The following is a 24,284-nucleotide window of genomic DNA, read 5'->3' on the forward strand; positions in this document are numbered from 1 at the left end:
AAGATGTGTTGCCATGATTGAGATGATTGATGTGATCTGCTGTGCGGTGCATCTGTGAGTCTTGATCCGCATCTCAGATGCAGCAGATTGAGACCAAATGCCGAACCTTAAGCAGGGAGGTCATGTTAGACAAGCCTTTCTGCAATAGGAGCAGACACAAAGGTCACAGGGTCAATTAAAGCACATTGCACATGGTTAGTGCTAAGTAGTTCGCAGAACTCTCACTGAAATATCATCTTATTAGGGTGGAACCCCGAGTCCATAATGAGGTGAACCCTCCTGCAACGGACAAATCGTTAGAATAGATTTGGTGAGCCATTTTCGTTGCCGAGGCTGCAATCCATACTAAATCTATTCAGCTGTCAGAGTCAAGTGTCAATGACAAATGTTGCACATCCCTCCTTGTTATGCTCCAAGTTTGTTTTCCAGCCCACCCTAATCTCATGCTTCATTTGAAATTCATCCGGCTGCCTTGGAAGAGAATTATTTATGAGCCAAATCTGTTTGTTGGAAGAGCATGGTCTTGTTTTGGTTTTGCTGTCGTCCTCCCCCGGTGCGATTCTGTTGGGACCTCCTGCCAGAATCACCGGTTTTAATTGAGTCAATAATGCAAAACACGAACGCTGTGAAAAAAAACTAAACTGTTTTTGAAAACAGCAACATTATCACCGATGCACAGCTTCATTACGGATAGTAATATTTGTATAATCCCCAACACAAACTGCTGGGCACATCAACTCCCCAGTGCTATTAATGAGATATGGCGTATTTGTGTGTTTCGTGTGTCGTTCAGTGCAGTTCCGCACGCTCCCACGACAGAACGTGGAGGTGAGCAGAGGTTAACAATGAGCCGTCAGCATCGAGGCGATGGGACAATGTCTCGTCTTTTGAGCTTGATTCCCAGGCGGCTCCCGGAATCCAGACGTCTCCGACATCCTCTTTGAGACGCGCGGGTTCAGAAGTTTACCCAGAGTCCACTGGGTAATTATACATCAGCCAATCGGCAGGCGAATGGAGTGCATGGCATAGTGTGAGGGACAGATGTGATTGGATGGTCATTGTCTGGTCGCTGTCTGGGAGGTTTGAACATTCTGAAGCTCTGTACTCTGAACGGATGACCTCATAGTTTAGTCATCTGAAATGTTTTAGTTTTAGTCGACTAAATATCATACGATTTCAGACAAAAAAATATTTTGGCGGGCCTTGATGTCGTCGTAATGCCTGATTTTACACTTGGTTACATGCTGAAAATTGCCGATCTACAAGTGTTGTGAGCTTGTTGATCTGCCATTTTCAGATCACAACACGCGAGCACAACCAAACATAAAATTACTTGTCTTTTAGTTCTACTGGATCTCTCACTATAGTCCCTCCTTAACATTTTAAGTTTTTAATTGTTGACAAATTTTCAATAAAACCTTAGTTTAAGTCATCATACAGTATAGCTTACTTTTTATTTGTTTCTATCTAGTTTTCGACAGTGAAAAAAGGTAGTAGACGATCATTTTTGGCCATAGTTTTAGTCGACAAAATCAACACTGCTGTACTTTGGAACGGCTGACCTCAGGTGAATAATGCGCTTGTTTATGCTCCGTCGTACGATGGCGTCGCGGACCGAAAAACAAGCTCACAAATGCCATGGCGGAACATAGCTTCTAGCTTATGGACTGGCTATTTTCAGGCTAAAGCCTCTGATAAGGTCACTGACAGGAAAATGAGATAGACACAAAGAAAGAGAGATTGCGAAATGTACAACACATAACGTCATCCGATACTTAGAACGTGTAGGGACATTTCCAAGAAAGAGTATAAGCTCCCCAACGCGTTGCTATCCACACTGCGTTTTGAGCTTATAGATTGCCGACGATGCCTAATGTACGACTTAAGTATGAATCGGGCATACGACAAGGTCCAGAGACAGGAAAGGACTCAAAGGAATTTATTGTGAAATATAACATAATGTCGTCTGATACTTATGGACTACAGTCCATAAAGCAGTCTTAGTGTGACAGTGTAACCTGAATAACCAGATAATCAGTGTGCCGCAGAGTTGCCATTGGTTGCTTGTATCTATGCACATGTTGCACCAATTCATAATTGTACAACGAAGAATGAAGCTTGATTAATGTCTCGCCTTTATTCAATGTTATTGGTTGTTTACCCTCCGAGGGATGTCTAACTGAATTTATGCTAACTACATCATGCAACTTTACTACCTCTAGGAAATTACTCATCACTAAGGCGGTTGCACCCATGTTCACCTTGGTTTTGCACTTGACACCAGTGGCAAAGTACATTAACTCAAGTACTGTACTTTTCCCCCAGTACTTTTACTTCTACTCCACTACATCCCAGAGGCAAATATTGTACTTTTACTCCACTACAATGATTTGAAAAATGTAGTTACTTTTGTAGATTTGGATTATTTAATATTACAAAACATTAACCAACATTAACCAATTCAGCCCCTATATACATTTCAGCCATTTTCAACAAATTTTTTATACATTTGAAATGTTTTACTCAAGTACATTTTGAGTAAATTTGATTATTTCTACAATCGTTACGTCACTGTTGACAGCAGTATTGATACTTTTACTTGAATAAAACATTGAAGTACCTTTTCCACCACTGCTTGAAATTGAAATGTATTTCATTCATACAGCTTTGTAGGTTGGGATGTCTCTATTTGTCTCTATTTACTACTATTACTATTTGTGTCAGTGCACATTGACAGAGGAATTTAATTAATATTATAAATATTTGTAAGAAATCTCCCATGGACTCAATCTATTAAATGGCTTGTGTCTTTTTTATTGTCACTCGATTCTTTGTGACAATAAGAAAGACATGCAATCACATGGGGTGCTTTTGCACTAGAAGAAGAGCTCTCTTCACAGCTGCAAGGGCCTTGCGGAGAAGAGAAGAGAAGAGAAGAGAAGAGAAGAGAAATTGCGGTTTGGGAGAGGTGAGGAGAGGAGAAGTGGAAAGAGAAGAAAATAGAGGAGAGAAGAGGAGAGGAGACGTGATGAGGAGCCAATAATATACTTCTTTGTTTATTACCATCCAAACTTGGCTCCACCGGCCAGCCCTGTTGCTCGTGCGATTGTTTGAGATGAGCTGGCAGGGTGCCGAGCCTGGAGTAAATCAGCACAGTCAGTCATCAACAACAGCCAGCCAGGGAGGGGGAGTGGGGGGGGGGGGGGGCATTTATGAAGGGAGGGTTAAGAAAGTGTGCATTTGTGCATGTGTGTATGTGAGAGACTTGTAGAGAGAGCGGGAGGCGGGTGAGTGAGGGAGAAAAAACTGGAGGGAAAGAGTACAAGTGGAAAGTGGGGGAAGGGATATAGAGAGAGAGAAGATTGGTGCTCTGTTGTGAAACTTGAGCTCGGAAAAATTGCTCTGAGTTTAACACTCTCCTCCCAATGTTTTTGCAGTTGTTACTGTTAGGAGGGGATACATTGCGTGAGCAGACACACGCACCACAAGATCTACCCATACACACACACACCCAGACCTACCCATACACACAAACGCACACACCCAGACCTACCCATACACACGCACACACACACCCAGACCTACCCATACACGCACACACACGCAAAAAGCTCCACCTGCTTAGTTTGTTTTTCTCCCTCGGCCTCACCCTCCCTCCCCATCCACAGTATACTGCTGTTATCAAGGTGAGGTGTGCTAACAAGACAGGCAGCCTGACATCCCTGGCGCCATGCCAACTGGCTTGGTAAGAAAAAAAAAATACTGAACACAGTATAGTACACACCAAACTGGCCTGCTTTTTAGCCAGGAGGCTTTATGAACCCTTTTGAATCTGCTTGCAAAGAAACCGGCTGTCTCTCGGCGAGGAGTCTGTCTGGAAAGTGGGCACGAGAAGCGCTCTTCTCTCATTACTGCACCACCTCACGCGGTGCCATGCAGCGCGGCGTGCTCGTGGCTCGTGTGTCCTCAGGAAACCACAGCCACTGCTTATTTTCATCTTACTAGTATATTCAGGAACTAACTTTTCCAGCCAATTAGTTATCTACGATGACCTGGCTTTGTTCATGTACTGCATGGTCTATACAATACAATACTAAGGGTTAATTCGACCCACTTGGGCCCTACTCTATTATCATAATTATGATGTTGTCGCGCGATGTAAATGTGGCCTATAATGACACGCTCAAAATAGGGTAAGTGGTTAGGGATGAAAATGTAGAAGAGGAGCTGGGCTGTAAATTCTTCATTGACTAATAGTCATAGTCGATTAGTCGACAAAGACTACTCGACTATGAGTCATCCAGAGAGACTATCTGGTAGTATGTGTTGGCAGTATATTGCTTCTGTTTGTCAAGGACATTCAGTACAATCAGGCAGAGACCAGCCTTTCCAGGTTGGTGAGGTTTTGTCAAATGAACACAAAGAATGAATTCAACTCTAAAAGCATAAAACATTTTCAATGAACTATAATCTCAAAGTCTTGGTGGACGTCTAAGACCAAACCGAGCGATTATTAATCGACTATTCGACTATGAGGGTACAGCACTAATAGAGCCAAATGGACCCTCTCTGTTGACTGATATATCCCCCATCAGTCAGGGGCCGTTGGGGCTGGTGCCTCTCCTGCAGCTCCGTGCCAAAAAATAAAAAGCATGGATTTACACACGGCCAGAAACAGTTGCCCCACTGTGTGGAGGCTTACTGGGGTCTATATCTTTTAATTGGGGTCCAAATGGCGGTGGATAAGCATGAAGATTTCGAAGAGCGATAATAAAGTTGGAAGCTGGAGGGGGAGAACAATAGTCAGCCAAGAAAGACGCAGGAGAAGGCAAGTTCAGCAGGTTCATGCGCTGTGCTCAGAGGATTTCAAATCCCTCCCCTTGACCGCAGGATACTGCTAGTGTTTGTCAGAGTCAGAGATTTCTGTGTGTGTGTGTGTGTGTGTGTGTGTGTGTGTGTGTGTGTGTGTGTGTGTGTGTGTGTGTGTGTGTGTGTGTGTGTGTGTGTGTGTGTGTGTGTGTGTGTGTGTGTGTGTGTGTGTGTGTGTGTGTGTGTGTGTGTGTGTGTGTGTGTGTGTGTGTGCGCGTGTGCGTGTGTGTGTGTGTGCGCGTGTGCGTGTGTGTGTGTGTGCGTGCGTGCGTGTGTGTGCGTGCGTGCGTGTGTGTGTGTGTGCGTGCGTGCGTGTCACAGCTGTGACGCTGGGAGTGACTGCCGCTCAACAAAGCACAGGGTTCTGCTGGGCTGAGTAAACAAAGGGAACTCAGCACAGCTCTGTATGGCGGATTGCACAACCTCTCCTTGAGAGAGAGAAAGTAAAAACTAGTTGGGGGAGGGGAGGGGGGGGGGGTGTAGGCTGACTGTGGGTACAAACAGATGACTGACAGAGATGTGCAGAGCAGAATACGACCGTAAATATGACAACAGATTATTAAGAATAAAAATAAACTAAACTAAACACCAAATGTCGTCAGAGTTCCCGTGCCAATAGAATTAAAAAAAATTAAAATGTTTTTTTGATTAAGAGCCACTAAGTAGCAACAGATCCGTGCGTGCGTGCGTGCGTGCGCACGCGCACGCGCGCTCTGTTGTCCCAGCTGTGATAGGGTGGTCATGCATGCAAGGCAGGCTGGGGGGTAGAGGGGGAGAGTTTGCCCCGAGGAGGTCAGCTGTTAGGGGGCATGTGAGGCAGGAAAGGGGTTGGTATGTTGGATTGCTGCACTGCTTTGTGCCCAAATGCATGCCCAGCTAAAACTACACCCCCATTCTCCCCTGGGTCGCTGGCTGCACTGTTACATGTGACTCCCTTCGCTTATAGCTGCCCCATCCCATGACAAATGTTCCTCTATATTGCAGTGGTTCTCAAAATTGCACATTTTGTAAACTATGTAACGCTTGAAACCCACCAGGTGTGGATACTGTATAAGCACACAGACTGCTTTTCTCCCACTCCATGTTAATGGATGCAGCTGTTCTCACTGGACGTGTGTGTGTGCACGGACGCTCCACTCGTGCACGCGAAGATTTTTTTCCCCCCACTCTCTGGGTGTTAAAGGTTCGTAAGGGTCCATTTCATTCCCAACTGTCAGTGATTTATTTGGAGACTCCCTGGAACCCCCCCCCCCAAAGACCCCTGGGGGTCCCTGGAACCCCCCCAAGGACCCCTGGGGGTCCCTGGACACCATATTTAGAAAAGCTGCCCTATTGGTCCTGTGAGGACTCACACCAAAACCAAGATACAGGAGCCAGTTTCCAAGTTTCTCTTTCTCCAAGGAGCTGCACCCGTGGCGTGCGGTCCTGCAGCGAGACGCCACAGTCCACATGTGTTCAGGGAATATTTATTTTGGCCCTGTTATTGGTTTGACCCCCCCTTCCTTCAGATAATAGTTCATTATCAATGAATCAATAATTGTGCCAAACAATTAATCTTATAAACAGTACACACAACTGTAACAATTACATTTTTATTTAACAACATATCCAAGCTAACAACATGGCATGCTGTGACACATGAGCTTGTAGATCCATTGTGTTCATTTTTGCCGTGTGATAACAGCATAAATGAAGTAGTAGTAATGAAGTGGTTACAATTTACAATTTAGGCATTTAGACGTTTTTTTAATCCAGAGCGACTGGTTAAATTAAACTAGGAAGGAGGATTTCAAATTGTGTGTGCTGCTCTGCTGCTGATGATGATGATGATGCACACAGCACATTTTAGATTACCTCTAACTAGGCATGATTAGCATCACACCTCAGCATCATGTCTGAGAAAAGATGGGGCGTCACTTGAAAAAGAGACGCCGTCTCTATGTGTTTTTACTGGTTAAATAAAGGTTAAATAAATAAATAAATGTCTCTGTGAAGGTGTCAGTCATCCTTAGCTTTTAACAATCTGAATATTATAGAATCAACTCTCATCTCTCCACTCTCCCACATAAACGTAGCTAACCTTTGTCTCCACTCGACGGAACCTGAGGTCTCTAAACCCTTACTCTCATCTCCTCTCGTCTCCTCCTTTACATCTACTTACTATATTTAATTTGTCTTTTTTAGACAGATGTGACCGGGTCAAGTTTTTGGAATTGACACCAATTGCTTGGTTTATTTACTGCAGGTGTACACTTGTGGAGATTTGGTGCATCAGGATTGGTGTGACACTCCAATCACAGGAAGATGGCAATCAGGAAACAGATTTGGTCATGGGTGAGTTTTGGGCCTGGGCTATACGTCTCTAGGTTTTTATTCAAACGCACATTTCTATGTGCGTTTGGGCCTTTCAGCCAGACGCAAACGGCGTTTTCGGCCACTCAAACGCAGGTTTAATGAAACGGATAAATAAGTGGAGATTTTCGAAAAGATCCGGATGGTGGAGCTGTGTAGTCATGCGAAACGGAGTTTTTGAGGAAGGATGACGTCACCTCCCTAGTCGCGCATGTTCGTTGTTGCTTTTAACACTGAGCATGCGCATCAGTTCGTGGATTGAAAAACGAACTACTTCCGAGGTGAAAGCGAGGTTACCATAGAAACGACAACAAACATGATGGCAGCTAGCGCCACCCGCGCGGGCGGAATCTCACCATCTAATATAAACACAAACCCCATTCTGTCAGCTGCCTTGCTAGCCTAGTGGACTACTACGCACACTTGTAATCTATGCTCTATGCTTTGCTTCGCTGGTTCGCGCCCCACTGCCGCCGCTTTGTTATAGTTTTTGGATTAAGGTTGGAGAAGGATGCGTTGCTCCCCTGCTTGCGGTTATGTATGCAAGCAGGGGAGCAACACATCCTTCACCAACCTTAATCCAGTCTTTTTAATGCAACCTTAATCCAAAAACTATTAAAAAGTCTGCGGTTGTAAAAGCAGTGGCGGCAGTGGGGCACGAACCAGCGAAGCGAAGCAAAGCATAGATTACAAGTGTGCGTGTCCACTAGGCTAGCGAGGCAGCTAACAAAATGGGGTTTGTGTTTATATTAGAAGGTGAGTTCTAAAGTTGCTCACTAGACGGAGTCTTGTCTGCATGCCTTGTTTGTTTTGTTTTTAGTACTACCGGGTTACGTGGGGGGATTTATTGGGAAACCAGCTCACCGCGCATGCTCAGAACATTTTTCTATTGCGTTACATATTTCTTATCGCCACCTACTGGCCTGGGACGCTTGTTGGGGTCAAAAATGATCGTTTTGGGTTGTATGTGTGGACACAGATATCTTTGTCGTATGGGCCCCTGCCCATACGACAACGGAGTACGGAAATATCCGTTTTATTAAAGATTGAGTATGTGTAGCCCAGGCCTTGAATGAATGCTTGTTGTAATGTTGAAGTGAAATAAGGCTACCTAATATGAGTGATGTAATACAGTATGTAGCACATTTATGTGCACTGCACACAGGAGTTGAGGCAGGTTTCTGCTTTAAGGGTGCACCTTCCTTCTGCTCACCCTGGTAAGAATTAGTTTTCATTTATTATGTGCACGTTATATTAAGTAGGCCTACCGTATGTATTGCATTTTCTTAGTGTGTTTGCCATAAGGGCAACCAGACTATAGAAATGTTATTCCATGTAAACTTTCCCTGTGACACATGTGGGTCAAGTCGCTCTCAGGTGTCTTACTGGTTTAGTAACTTCTATTTTGGCCGTCTTGTTACACAGGTCACACTGACTATAGACCACTGGGATCGTAGTCTAAATGTGTGATAGACTAGTGCAGGCAGAGGAGAGACTATGTTTTTGTTCTGTCAGTCTGTGTTTCTGTGAACAGCTATACCCTATACTCTCCGGCACATTTGGATTGATCATTTGGGCTCACTGCACTCTTAACAACTATATCCAAAAGGGGCACCCTTGTTCAAAAGACTGTATTGCACATTAATGGGGTCCACCATTAGCCCCCTCAATTCATATTATGAAAAAGGTCATAATATGACCTTTTATGCACTGACCTAAATGCATTGTCACTTCATGTACAATATATATTATGTTATGTACATGAAATGACAATGCCCTGTGTCAGTGTTTCACAATCTGGGGTTTATGGCCCTCTTGGGAGGGTGCCAAATATCACAGATAACTTTCTTTCATTCACTGGAAAAGGAGTTTGTCTCCACCAGCCGAAGGCATTGCTGGGAGAGTATGTTTTGCACGCCGTCCGTTTGTCTGTCCGTCCGTCTGTTACCAGCTAATCTCAGGCACCGTTAACCCGGTTGATGCCAACAAATTTTCCAGAACTGCCTGTTATAGCGCCACCATGAGGCATCTTTTCACCTTTTTTTTTACCTATAACTGCACCGGTCTGCGTGAAACATTGCATGCACACTCCCTACTCCCTAGAGGTCAAGGACAAACCTTTGACCTGCATTTTTCACATCTGCCTTTTATAGCATTTATAGCATTTTTTATATTACTATCTCTATAGTCATGTGCTCAAGACGGATCTGTCCGATATTCCATCCTAATTGGCTAACGTTGGCTTTCAAAGTTTGCAGGATTGGCGTAACCATGGACGCAGTGTGCAATTTTCGTAAAATCTTTCATACACTTTCCTACTAGGCTGAGGAATATATCCCACCCTTTTCACATTGCCCTGTTATAGCGCCACCAACAGGTAGATTTTTGCAAAACACATTTTTGTAACAAATACCTCAAATGATCCAATTGCCATCAAAGGCGTAAGAAGAAATGGCACCCTTTTCACATTGGCCTATTATAGGAGACCTGTGCCCTGAGGGGCATTTGTTCTAGTCTTGTTATTAATTTAGTTCCTACATTGACACAATTATGAAATGACTCATACAATACTTTAGTTTAAACAAAATACCATACAGTACTGTAAAAGAAAGCTATACTGTATAACAGTATAGCCAATTCAGGGTTCTGTCTCCACACCCCAATTACTCAGGTGTAAGTAGTCACTGCTTAACCCTCCCCTATAAAGCCTGGTGCCTGTTCACTCCTTCTGCCTTTCTCTGTGTGCACTGGCTTGTCTGGTTGTTTTTGCTTCAGCACTTTTTGAGTTGTATTTATTTTAGATGGTCCTATGTTTCTCTCTATATATGAATGACAAGAGGCTGATTGTAGGCCAGGCAAAACCTAGCTAGTAACCTGAGGTAGGCTATGTGCACAAATCTTGCCTGAAGCTGATTTTGCAGTGTCGTTTCTGATGTTTCACTAGCCCTTTTGGTTTTAGTAATTTGTTTGAAACTTCACCCACTAACCCTTCTCTTTCTTCTCCCCTACAGCCTGAATGTGGCTGTGTGTACAAGTGTACTGGATGTGTTGTTGTAGTGGTGGTTTTACCTCTTTAGTCTTAACAATGTGATTCAGATGAATAAACTGCTTAACAGTCATTTCTATTTGGTCTGTGCTTTTGGCCGAATTTAAAGGTATATTCAGTGATTTCACTCAAAAACCCTTAGGTTTCGTTTTAGGCTGTGGGACCCAGCCTTTCGTCCAATCAGGATAGAGAGTCAAAAACGAAACCTAAGGTTTTTTGACCCCCAGGGGTTAACTGGGGACAGGGAGGAACTCCTTATATGGCCAGCACACTCTATAGTAGGGAGGATTATCACAACAAAACAATGTCTCTGTCACTGAATATACCTTTAATGTTTTAATACACCTGTTTTAAAATGTCATCTTGAGAAGCACAACTCTAGCTCCCTTTCTTTACAAATATAAACCTGTGTTGTTATTCAGTGTGATTACCTTTAAGCACTTTTAATGGATTCCTTGGGTGAAACTAGGTGGCATAGTTGAATTTACTGAGCTGTTCTTAGGGCCGATTCATACACCTATTTTACCGCTGTTTCGGCGCTGTAGTGCCGAAATGATTTCGGCTCGTCAGAAATTTTCAGTAGCACCGAAGAGCCGACTTTAGGACGGTACCCGCCCCCCCCCGAACCTCAAATGACGTCAAATTGTAGGCTCTACAGCGCCGAACCGACTTTTATTCGGCTCTAAAATAGGAGTATGAATCGGCCCTTATTCTGCCATGGTTACAATATAGCCACAATTTGCAACAATAGATTTGTTTTTGTAATGGGATTACAATACCCTCCATTGACAGCCCATTGATCCAAATCAAATTTCCGGTCTGCTTGTATTAAACAATTTTAAACTCATTGCAGCTGTAGGGCAAGCTTGAATTATCCTCTTTCAATCTGAAACTGTAGACATGATATGAGCTACTTTGTCAAGAAATGCTTTGCCGGTGATTGTTAAGTGTTGGAGTTTGGAATCACTTGTTTTTATTAACGGGTCATGCTGCTGCCTCCCGCATTATGAGCAAATTCAAAACGGGTGTTACGCAGGGCTGTTCAGTGACTTCGACGAGCGCTTCCAAACTCCAACACTTAGAAAAATAATCACCTGCAGAGAATTTCTTGACTAAGTAGCTCATATCATGTCTACGGTAGATTTTTATGAAATGAACGCTTTGCAGATTGAAAGAGGATAATTCAAGCTTGCCCTACACAGCTGCAAAATTGGTGAGTTTAACTTTGTTTAGTACAAGCTGATCGGAAATTCAATTTGGATCAATAGGCCGTCAGTTGATAGTATTGAAACTCTAGATTCATCCCATTATATATATTTTTTTAAATCTAGTTTTGCAAATTTCAGCTAGGTTACATACACAATTCCATAATACTTTGTTAGTCCAAATTGAGCACAGCACAGGTATCCGTTTTTCTATTTAATTCTTTATTGGTGTTTGTTACAATACAGACATGAATGCAAGTGGTTGTGTTTGTTACAATAAAGACATGAAGTGGTTGGATTCAATTAAATTCAATTAAATAATTTATCCTTGAGTCAGAAGAATAGACCATAATCGCATGGTGGCCAAGTTGATATTTTACATTGGAAAAAGCAGGGTGGCATTTCATTAAACTTGATGGCAAGCCGCAGTGTGAATGAATATGGTTCTAAACTGTAGCTCAAAACACTAACATAATGTAGTGTATGTAGTATGTATGGAGCTCAGCCTAGATAATTGATTTGATATGCTGCATGCCATGAGTGTAAAGTGGTGGGATTTTCTCAAAATTAAGATAATCTAAGATGAGCTGTGGTCATAATGCATCACTGAGATGAAAACTTGAATGCCATTTTATTGTAACAGTCTAAAGTGAGATTAGCAAATGTACTGCCCGCTTTGGGCTGTGTAAAAATTAAATAACATACTGATCACTTAACATCACTTTAAAGTAACAGTCTAAAGTGAGACAAACAAATGTACTTCATTTGATTCAACAAAAGTTCTTGTTGATAACTATGTTTTTGAATTTTGATCATTTGAAACTACGGCAATAATATATGACACAAAGGGTATGAATTTTAATGTCATTGCTTTGGCTAAAACGAAACATCTTTGTGCTTTCAGTGAAAGTCTAAATCTGGGTGCCAAACTCAGACTCTTGAGTATAACAATGTTCTAATGGTTGGTTTTAAACATGAACCTAAATCTCAGTTGAACCCTGATCATCAGAGGTGTATCTGTAGATTGAGTGAATTTCAGTCATTCTGTCAGGGGTTGAGATGTTTGCTGTGGATTTTCATCTTGACATGTCACCTTTCCCTTCAACCTTAAATAGAACCTCCAAAATCTCATTAGTGTGAAAAGCCTGATGGTGCAAGAGAAAAGCACAGGTTTCACAAGCTGAAGTTGGTGGGTTTGAACCCTAATGATTAGAGGTTGTATGATATAAGTTTGCTTTGAAAAGCATTTAGGTTTTTTGGTTAGGCATTTGGATTGTTTTGGTTGATGATTTTTGTTACGTTCGGTTTATAAATCCTTGTCTTTATGTTTATGCAGAGTTCTGTCTCCATGCCCCAATTACCCAGGTGTAAGTAGTCACTGATTAGCCCCTCCCCTATAAAGCCTGGTGGCCATGCTGGGCTTTCCTGTTTGGTCTTTGTTTGTTTGCACTGACTGAGCAAAGTAGGAAACTGCTTGTAATTGCTTTAGCACTTTTTGAGTTTAGGCCATTGATTCTTTTTGGACTTGGTGGTACTAATGTATGTTTCGCAGGCATCCCTTCTCTACACATCAGTGTTGATGACCAAATGTGCAGAAATGTTGCCTTTGTGATCTGTACCTTCATATTGTGGTTCTAACAGAGTTCTACTTATAGGCTTGTCTACTCTTGCCATTGTGAAACACATCAACAGTGTGGTTACCTTAGCACTTTTAATGGATTCCCAAGATGGAATACCATCAAGATGAATTTACTGAGCTGTTCTTACTCTGCCATGGTCACATGTATACAATTTCCATAGTCCTGTTCTTACCCCAAATTGTTGTTTGTTTTTGTATTTAATTGTTTGGTGTTTGTTGCAATAAATACATGAAATGGAATTTGTTGGATTCAATTTAAAAAAGGTATCCTTGAGTCACTAGCTCAAAACAGAAGAGCTCAGCCTATAATTGATTTGATTGACATGCTGCATGCCATGAGTGTATAAAGTGGTATTTCTTTTTAAATTAAATAAGCTATTCTAAGATGAGCTGTGGTCATAACAGCACTGTTTGAGTTGAAAACTTTAAAGACGTTTAACAGTCTAAAGTGAGAACAGCAAATGTTCTTTAACAAAAATGTGTAAGTGTAAAAAAAATATATACTAATCACAAACACTTTAGGTTTTGATAAACAGGCTATAGTGCATTTGTTCTCACTTTAAAGTAGTTTATTTTTTATTTTTTATTCAGCTTATCAAAGAAGTGCTGTGGTCACAGCACTGTTTGAGAAACTAGTTGAAAACTTTATATCCAACTTAATTGTTTAAATAAAGTCTGGAGTGAGAACAGCAAAAGTAATGTATTAAACAAAACAATTATATTTCTGGTTGATTAAAAGTGCAAAAGTTTTGGTCATCTAAAACTAAGACTAAGAGTAAGAGATGACAATAACTGGTATGCAATGTAATTACATTATGGCAAACTAAACATCTTGTTTGCTCAATGAAAGAGTAAATGTGGGAAACAGAGTAAAAATGTTCCCACAGATGGGTTTTAAACAATAACCTAAATCTCAGTTGAGTCGTCATGAACCCTGATCATCACCTTTAGATTCAATCATTCTGGCAAGGGGTAGAGGTGTCTGAAAAGGATTTTCATCCCTTGACCTGTCACCTCTGCCTTCAACCTTAAATACAACCTCCAAATTCTTATTAGTGTGAAATGCCTAGTGGCGCAAGAGGAAAGCATAGGTCTCCCAAGCTGAAGGTGGTGGGTTTGAATCTTGCTCAGAGCAAACCTTCATTTTCTGGCTTTTTAAGGCCAAAGTGCCGAGGCAGGCCGCCTCCCTCCTCACGCCCTCTTTTGGCTCCGGTGGGAGGGGGAGGATCTTTTTTGGGAACCCGCCTCTGGGGCGGGATTTTCTTTATGAGCCTGCCTCCTGGGGGCGGAGCTTAAGAAATGTACATATTAAGCAAAGTGATTTTTGTACTTTTCACATTAATTTGATTGAACCAGTTTATTTTTAGTTTTTATTGAGATATTTGAGTTTTTTTATGACACTTTATTTCAGCTGTTTTGTTTGATTTTTTTTTTCTTTTGGTTTTTGTTTTTGTTTGACCTTTTGGTTGAGTATTGGTTTTCTTTGAGGTTTGAACCTATGACGTTTGGTTTATGAAGCCTAGTTTTTATCTATTGAGCCACACTGGCATGTAAGGTATAATCGGGAACTTATATTTAACCAGCCTTTTAGAATTTAGATGGACAGTGAAAATGTTCTTCAGGGGATTTGAACCCAGAATGTTCTGTTTATAAACCCCAGGCTTATCACCTGCGCCACATTGGCATGTAAGGTACAATCGGGAACTTATATTTAACCAGCCTTTTAGAATTTAGATGGACAGTGAAAATGTTCTTCAGGGGACTTGAACCCAGAATGTTCTGTTTATAAACCCCAGGCTTATCACCTGCGCCACATTGGCATGTAAGGTACAATCGGGAACTTATATTTAACCAGCCTGTCAGAATAAAGAATGGACAGTGAAAATGTCCTGTGGCAGGTTCGAACTCGCAACCTTTGGTGTACAAACACTGGATTTTACTCATGAGCCACACAGGCATAAGTGATGCAGTTGAGAATGTCTGACTTAACCCACCTTTCAGAATATAGAGGTTCTTTAGGAGTTCCATTAGGAGGTTAAAAAACAATGCACACTTTAGGAGGTTCAAACACTGCACCTTTCAGAAGGACAGTGAAAATGTTATTCAAGAGGCTTGAACCTCTAATTGTTTGATTTGTTGTTTCAGTTTTTATATTGAATATTTTTTGAGTTTTTTGTTGATTGTTAGTTTTGTTTGAGTTTCTTTTAGTTTTGTTTGAGTATTAGTTTTGACTGAGTTTCTTTTAGTTTCTTTTAGTTTTGTTTGAGTTTTTTGTTGATTATTAGTTTTGTTTGAGTTTCTTTTTGTTTTGTTTGAGTTTTTTGTTGATTATTAGTTTTGTTTGAGTTTCTTTTAGTTTAGTTTGAGTTTTTTGTTGATTATTAGTTTTGTTTGAGTATTGAACCAGGAACCTTTGGGTTGTAAACCTCAGATGTATCTTTTGAGCCACGCTGGGCTGTAAGGTACAATCTGGGACTTATATTTAACCCACCTTTTAGAATTTAGATGGACAGTGAAAATGTTCTGTCGCAGAAATGAACTCTGGATTTTACTCTTCAGCCACATATGCATGAGAAATGCAGTTGAGAACATTACATAAATTTTGAGTCAGTACGTTTTTGTTGAAAATTATTTTACTCATAAATTGGAGTTGTTTGACATCTTCAATGGTATTGTTTCTTTTAGTTTTAATATTGAGTCATGTTTGAGTTTTGAACCTATCACTTTTGGTTTATATACCTTTGTTTTTATACTTATGCCACAAAGGCATGGAAGATGCCTCTGATAACCATACACTTAACCTTTCCCCCAATTACCCAGGTGTAAGTAGTCACTGATTAGCCCCTCCCCTATAAAGCCTACTGGCAATGCTAGCTTTCCTGTTTGGTCTTTCTTTGTTTGCACTGACTGAGCAAAGTAGGAAACTGCTTGTAATTGCTTTAGCACTTTTTGAGTTTAGGCCATTGATTCTTTTTGGACTTGGTGGTCCTAATGTATGTTTCGCAGGCCTCCCTTCTCTACACATCAGTGTTGATGACCAAATGTGCAGAAATGTTGCCTTATCTGTACCTTCATATTGTGGTTCTAACAGAGTTCTACTTATAGACTTGTCTACTCTCGCCATTGTGGTTCTAACAGAGTTCTACTTATAGGCTTGTCTACTCTTGCCATTGTGGAACACATCAACAGTGTGGTCACCTTAGCACTTTTAATGGATTCCCAAGATGGAATACCATCAAGTTGAATTTACTGAGCTGTTCTTACTCTGCCATGGTCACATGTATACAATTTCCATAGTCCTGTTCTTACCCCAAATTGTTGTTTGTTTTTGTATTTAATTGTTTGGTGTTTGTTGCAATAAATACATGAAATGGAATTTGTTGGATTCAATTTAAAAAAGGTATCCTTGAGTCACTAGCTCAAAACAGAATGCAGTTCACAAGTATGGAGCTCAGCCTATAATTGATTTGATTGACATGCTGCATGCCATGAGTGTATAAAGTGGTATTTCTTTTTAAATTAAATAAGCTATTCTAAGATGAGCTGTGGTCATAACAGCACTGTTTGAGTTGAAAACTTTAAAGACGTTTAACAGTCTAAAGTGAGAACAGCAAATGTTCTTTAACAAAAATGTGTAAGTGTAAAAATATATATATACTAATCACAAACACTTTAGGTTTTGATAAACAGGCTATAGTGCATTTGTTCTCACTTTAAAGTAGTTTATTTTTTATTTTTTATTCAGCTTATCAAAGAAGTGCTGTGGTCACAGCACTGTTTGAGAAACTAGTTGAAAACTTTATATCCAACTTAATTGTTTAAATAAAGTCTGGAGTGAGAACAGCAAAAGTAATGTATTAAACAAAACAATTATATTTCTGGTTGATTAAAAGTGCAAAAGTTTTGGTCATCTAAAACTAAGACTAAGAGTAAGAGATGACAATAACTGGTATGCAATGTAATTACATTATGGCAAACTAAACATCTTGTTTGCTCAATGAAAGAGTAAATGTGGGAAACAGAGTAAAAATGTTCCCACAGATGGGTTTTAAACAATAACCTAAATCTCAGTTGAGTCGTCATGAACCCTGATCATCACCTTTAGATTCAATCATTCTGGCAAGGGGTAGAGGTGTCTGAAAAGGATTTTCATCCCTTGACCTGTCACCTCTGCCTTCAACCTTAAATACAACCTCCAAATTCTTATTAGTGTGAAATGCCTAGTGGCGCAAGAGGAAAGCATAGGTCTCCCAAGCTGAAGGTGGTGGGTTTGAATCTTGCTCAGAGCAAACCTTCATTTTCTGGCTTTTTAAGGCCAAAGTGCCGAGGCAGGCCGCCTCCCTCCTCACGCCCTCTTTTGGCTCCGGTGGGAGGGGGAGGATCTTTTTTGGGAACCCGCCTCTGGGGCGGGATTTTCTTTATGAGCCTGCCTCCTGGGGGCGGAGCTTAAGAAATGTACATATTAAGCAAAGTGATTTTTGTACTTTTCACATTAATTTGATTGAACCAGTTTATTTTTAGTTTTTATTGAGATATTTGAGTTTTTTTATGACACTTTATTTCAGCTGTTTTGTTTGATTTTTTTTTTTCTTTTGGTTTTTGTTTTTGTTTGACCTTTTGGTTGAGTATTGGTTTTCTTTGAGGTTTGAACCTATGACGTTTGGTTTATGAAGCCTAGTTTTTATCTATTGAGCCACACTGGCATGTAAGGTATAATCGGGAACTTATATTTAACCAGCCTTTTAGAATTTAGATGGACAGTGAAAATGTTCTTCAGGGGATTTGAACCCAGAATGTTCTGTTTATAAACCCCAGGCTTATCACCTGCGCCACATTGGCATGTAAGGTACAATCGGGAACTTATATTTAACCAGCCTTTTAGAATTTAGATGGACAGTGAAAATGTTCTTCAGGGGACTTGAACCCAGAATGTTCTGTTTATAAACCCCAGGCTTATCACCTGCGCCACATTGGCATGTAAGGTACAATCGGGAACTTATATTTAACCAGCCTGTCAGAATAAAGAATGGACAGTGAAAATGTCCTGTGGCAGGTTCGAACTCGCAACCTTTGGTGTACAAACACTGGATTTTACTCATGAGCCACACAGGCATAAGTGATGCAGTTGAGAATGTCTGACTTAACCCACCTTTCAGAATATAGAGGTTCTTTAGGAGTTCCATTAGGAGGTTAAAAAACAATGCACACTTTAGGAGGTTCAAACACTGCACCTTTCAGAAGGACAGTGAAAATGTTATTCAAGAGGCTTGAACCTCTAATTGTTTGATTTGTTGTTTCAGTTTTTATATTGAATATTTTTTGAGTTTTTTGTTGATTGTTAGTTTTGTTTGAGTTTCTTTTAGTTTTGTTTGAGTATTAGTTTTGACTGAGTTTCTTTTAGTTTCTTTTAGTTTTGTTTGAGTTTTTTGTTGATTATTAGTTTTGTTTGAGTTTCTTTTTGTTTTGTTTGAGTTTTTTGTTGATTATTAGTTTTGTTTGAGTTTCTTTTAGTTTAGTTTGAGTTTTTTGTTGATTATTAGTTTTGTTTGAGTATTGAACCAGGAACCTTTGGGTTGTAAACCTCAGATGTATCTTTTGAGCCACGCTGGGCTGTAAGGTACAATCTGGGACTTATATTTAACCCACCTTTTAGAATTTAGATGGACAGTGAAAATGTTCTGTCGCAGAAATGAACTCTGGATTTTACTCTTCAGCCACATATGCATGAGAAATGCAGTTGAGAACATTACATAAATTTTGAGTCAGTACGTTTTTGTTGAAAATTATTTTACTCATAAATTGGAGTTGTTTGACATCTTCAATGGTATTGTTTCTTTTAGTTTTAATATTGAGTCATGTTTGAGTTTTGAACCTATCACTTTTGGTTTATATACCTTTGTTTTTATACTTATGCCACAAAGGCATGGAAGATGCCTCTGATAACCATACACTTAACCTTTCCCCCAATTACCCAGGTGTAAGTAGTCACTGATTAGCCCCTCCCCTATAAAGCCTACTGGCAATGCTAGCTTTCCTGTTTGGTCTTTCTTTGTTTGCACTGACTGAGCAAAGTAGGAAACTGCTTGTAATTGCTTTAGCACTTTTTGAGTTTAGGCCATTGATTCTTTTTGGACTTGGTGGTCCTAATGTATGTTTCGCAGGCCTCCCTTCTCTACACATCAGTGTTGATGACCAAATGTGCAGAAATGTTGCCTTATCTGTACCTTCATATTGTGGTTCTAACAGAGTTCTACTTATAGACTTGTCTACTCTCGCCATTGTGGTTCTAACAGAGTTCTACTTATAGGCTTGTCTACTCTTGCCATTGTGGAACACATCAACAGTGTGGTCACCTTAGCACTTTTAATGGATTCCCAAGATGGAATACCATCAAGTTGAATTTACTGAGCTGTTCTTACTCTGCCATGGTCACATGTATACAATTTCCATAGTCCTGTTCTTACCCCAAATTGTTGTTTGTTTTTGTATTTAATTGTTTGGTGTTTGTTGCAATAAATACATGAAATGGAATTTGTTGGATTCAATTTAAAAAAGGTATCCTTGAGTCACTAGCTCAAAACAGAATGCAGTTCACAAGTATGGAGCTCAGCCTATAATTGATTTGATTGACATGCTGCATGCCATGAGTGTATAAAGTGGTATTTCTTTTTAAATTAAATAAGCTATTCTAAGATGAGCTGTGGTCATAACAGCACTGTTTGAGTTGAAAACTTTAAAGACGTTTAACAGTCTAAAGTGAGAACAGCAAATGTTCTTTAACAAAAATGTGTAAGTGTAAAAATATATATATACTAATCACAAACACTTTAGGTTTTGATAAACAGGCTATAGTGCATTTGTTCTCACTTTAAAGTAGTTTATTTTTTATTTTTTATTCAGCTTATCAAAGAAGTGCTGTGGTCACAGCACTGTTTGAGAAACTAGTTGAAAACTTTATATCCAACTTAATTGTTTAAATAAAGTCTGGAGTGAGAACAGCAAAAGTAATGTATTAAACAAAACAATTATATTTCTGGTTGATTAAAAGTGCAAAAGTTTTGGTCATCTAAAACTAAGACTAAGAGTAAGAGATGACAATAACTGGTATGCAATGTAATTACATTATGGCAAACTAAACATCTTGTTTGCTCAATGAAAGAGTAAATGTGGGAAACAGAGTAAAAATGTTCCCACAGATGGGTTTTAAACAATAACCTAAATCTCAGTTGAGTCGTCATGAACCCTGATCATCACCTTTAGATTCAATCATTCTGGCAAGGGGTAGAGGTGTCTGAAAAGGATTTTCATCCCTTGACCTGTCACCTCTGCCTTCAACCTTAAATACAACCTCCAAATTCTTATTAGTGTGAAATGCCTAGTGGCGCAAGAGGAAAGCATAGGTCTCCCAAGCTGAAGGTGGTGGGTTTGAATCTTGCTCAGAGCAAACCTTCATTTTCTGGCTTTTTAAGGCCAAAGTGCCGAGGCAGGCCGCCTCCCTCCTCACGCCCTCTTTTGGCTCCGGTGGGAGGGGGAGGATCTTTTTTGGGAACCCGCCTCTGGGGCGGGATTTTCTTTATGAGCCTGCCTCCTGGGGGCGGAGCTTAAGAAATGTACATATTAAGCAAAGTGATTTTTGTACTTTTCACATTAATTTGATTGAACCAGTTTATTTTTAGTTTTTATTGAGATATTTGAGTTTTTTTATGACACTTTATTTCAGCTGTTTTGTTTGATTTTTTTTTTTCTTTTGGTTTTTGTTTTTGTTTGACCTTTTGGTTGAGTATTGGTTTTCTTTGAGGTTTGAACCTATGACGTTTGGTTTATGAAGCCTAGTTTTTATCTATTGAGCCACACTGGCATGTAAGGTATAATCGGGAACTTATATTTAACCAGCCTTTTAGAATTTAGATGGACAGTGAAAATGTTCTTCAGGGGATTTGAACCCAGAATGTTCTGTTTATAAACCCCAGGCTTATCACCTGCGCCACATTGGCATGTAAGGTACAATCGGGAACTTATATTTAACCAGCCTTTTAGAATTTAGATGGACAGTGAAAATGTTCTTCAGGGGACTTGAACCCAGAATGTTCTGTTTATAAACCCCAGGCTTATCACCTGCGCCACATTGGCATGTAAGGTACAATCGGGAACTTATATTTAACCAGCCTGTCAGAATAAAGAATGGACAGTGAAAATGTCCTGTGGCAGGTTCGAACTCGCAACCTTTGGTGTACAAACACTGGATTTTACTCATGAGCCACACAGGCATAAGTGATGCAGTTGAGAATGTCTGACTTAACCCACCTTTCAGAATATAGAGGTTCTTTAGGAGTTCCATTAGGAGGTTAAAAAACAATGCACACTTTAGGAGGTTCAAACACTGCACCTTTCAGAAGGACAGTGAAAATGTTATTCAAGAGGCTTGAACCTCTAATTGTTTGATTTGTTGTTTCAGTTTTTATATTGAATATTTTTTGAGTTTTTTGTTGATTGTTAGTTTTGTTTGAGTTTCTTTTAGTTTTGTTTGAGTATTAGTTTTGACTGAGTTTCTTTTAGTTTCTTTTAGTTTTGTTTGAGTTTTTTGTTGATTATTAGTTTTGTTTGAGTTTCTTTTTGTTTTGTTTGAGTTTTTTGTTGATTATTAGTTTTGTTTGAGTTTCTTTTAGTTTAGTTTGAGTTTTTTGTTGATTATTAGTTTTGTTTGAGTATTGAACCAGGAACCTTTGGGTTGTAAACCTCAGATGTATCTTTTGAGCCACGCTGGGCTGTAAGGTACAATCTGGGACTTATATTTAACCCACCTTTTAGAATTTAGATGGACAGTGAAAATGTTCTGTCGCAGAAATGAACTCTGGATTTTACTCTTCAGCCACATATGCATGAGAAATGCAGTTGAGAACATTACATAAATTTTGAGTCAGTACGTTTTTGTTGAAAATTATTTTACTCATAAATTGGAGTTGTTTGACATCTTCAATGGTATTGTTTCTTTTAGTTTTAATATTGAGTCATGTTTGAGTTTTGAACCTATCACTTTTGGTTTATATACCTTTGTTTTTATACTTATGCCACAAAGGCATGGAAGATGCCTCTGATAACCATACACTTAACCTTTCCCCCAATTACCCAGGTGTAAGTAGTCACTGATTAGCCCCTCCCCTATAAAGCCTACTGGCAATGCTAGCTTTCCTGTTTGGTCTTTCTTTGTTTGCACTGACTGAGCAAAGTAGGAAACTGCTTGTAATTGCTTTAGCACTTTTTGAGTTTAGGCCATTGATTCTTTTTGGACTTGGTGGTCCTAATGTATGTTTCGCAGGCCTCCCTTCTCTACACATCAGTGTTGATGACCAAATGTGCAGAAATGTTGCCTTATCTGTACCTTCATATTGTGGTTCTAACAGAGTTCTACTTATAGACTTGTCTACTCTCGCCATTGTGGTTCTAACAGAGTTCTACTTATAGGCTTGTCTACTCTTGCCATTGTGGAACACATCAACAGTGTGGTCACCTTAGCACTTTTAATGGATTCCCAAGATGGAATACCATCAAGTTGAATTTACTGAGCTGTTCTTACTCTGCCATGGTCACATGTATACAATTTCCATAGTCCTGTTCTTACCCCAAATTGTTGTTTGTTTTTGTATTTAATTGTTTGGTGTTTGTTGCAATAAATACATGAAATGGAATTTGTTGGATTCAATTTAAAAAAGGTATCCTTGAGTCACTAGCTCAAAACAGAATGCAGTTCACAAGTATGGAGCTCAGCCTATAATTGATTTGATTGACATGCTGCATGCCATGAGTGTATAAAGTGGTATTTCTTTTTAAATTAAATAAGCTATTCTAAGATGAGCTGTGGTCATAACAGCACTGTTTGAGTTGAAAACTTTAAAGACGTTTAACAGTCTAAAGTGAGAACAGCAAATGTTCTTTAACAAAAATGTGTAAGTGTAAAAATATATATATACTAATCACAAACACTTTAGGTTTTGATAAACAGGCTATAGTGCATTTGTTCTCACTTTAAAGTAGTTTATTTTTTATTTTTTATTCAGCTTATCAAAGAAGTGCTGTGGTCACAGCACTGTTTGAGAAACTAGTTGAAAACTTTATATCCAACTTAATTGTTTAAATAAAGTCTGGAGTGAGAACAGCAAAAGTAATGTATTAAACAAAACAATTATATTTCTGGTTGATTAAAAGTGCAAAAGTTTTGGTCATCTAAAACTAAGACTAAGAGTAAGAGATGACAATAACTGGTATGCAATGTAATTACATTATGGCAAACTAAACATCTTGTTTGCTCAATGAAAGAGTAAATGTGGGAAACAGAGTAAAAATGTTCCCACAGATGGGTTTTAAACAATAACCTAAATCTCAGTTGAGTCGTCATGAACCCTGATCATCACCTTTAGATTCAATCATTCTGGCAAGGGGTAGAGGTGTCTGAAAAGGATTTTCATCCCTTGACCTGTCACCTCTGCCTTCAACCTTAAATACAACCTCCAAATTCTTATTAGTGTGAAATGCCTAGTGGCGCAAGAGGAAAGCATAGGTCTCCCAAGCTGAAGGTGGTGGGTTTGAATCTTGCTCAGAGCAAACCTTCATTTTCTGGCTTTTTAAGGCCAAAGTGCCGAGGCAGGCCGCCTCCCTCCTCACGCCCTCTTTTGGCTCCGGTGGGAGGGGGAGGATCTTTTTTGGGAACCCGCCTCTGGGGCGGGATTTTCTTTATGAGCCTGCCTCCTGGGGGCGGAGCTTAAGAAATGTACATATTAAGCAAAGTGATTTTTGTACTTTTCACATTAATTTGATTGAACCAGTTTATTTTTAGTTTTTATTGAGATATTTGAGTTTTTTTATGACACTTTATTTCAGCTGTTTTGTTTGATTTTTTTTTTTCTTTTGGTTTTTGTTTTTGTTTGACCTTTTGGTTGAGTATTGGTTTTCTTTGAGGTTTGAACCTATGACGTTTGGTTTATGAAGCCTAGTTTTTATCTATTGAGCCACACTGGCATGTAAGGTATAATCGGGAACTTATATTTAACCAGCCTTTTAGAATTTAGATGGACAGTGAAAATGTTCTTCAGGGGATTTGAACCCAGAATGTTCTGTTTATAAACCCCAGGCTTATCACCTGCGCCACATTGGCATGTAAGGTACAATCGGGAACTTA

Source organism: Protomyctophum parallelum (assembly GCF_964188405.1).
Source record: "Protomyctophum parallelum genome assembly, chromosome: 20".
NCBI classification, from domain to species: Eukaryota; Metazoa; Chordata; class Actinopteri; order Myctophiformes; family Myctophidae; genus Protomyctophum; species Protomyctophum parallelum.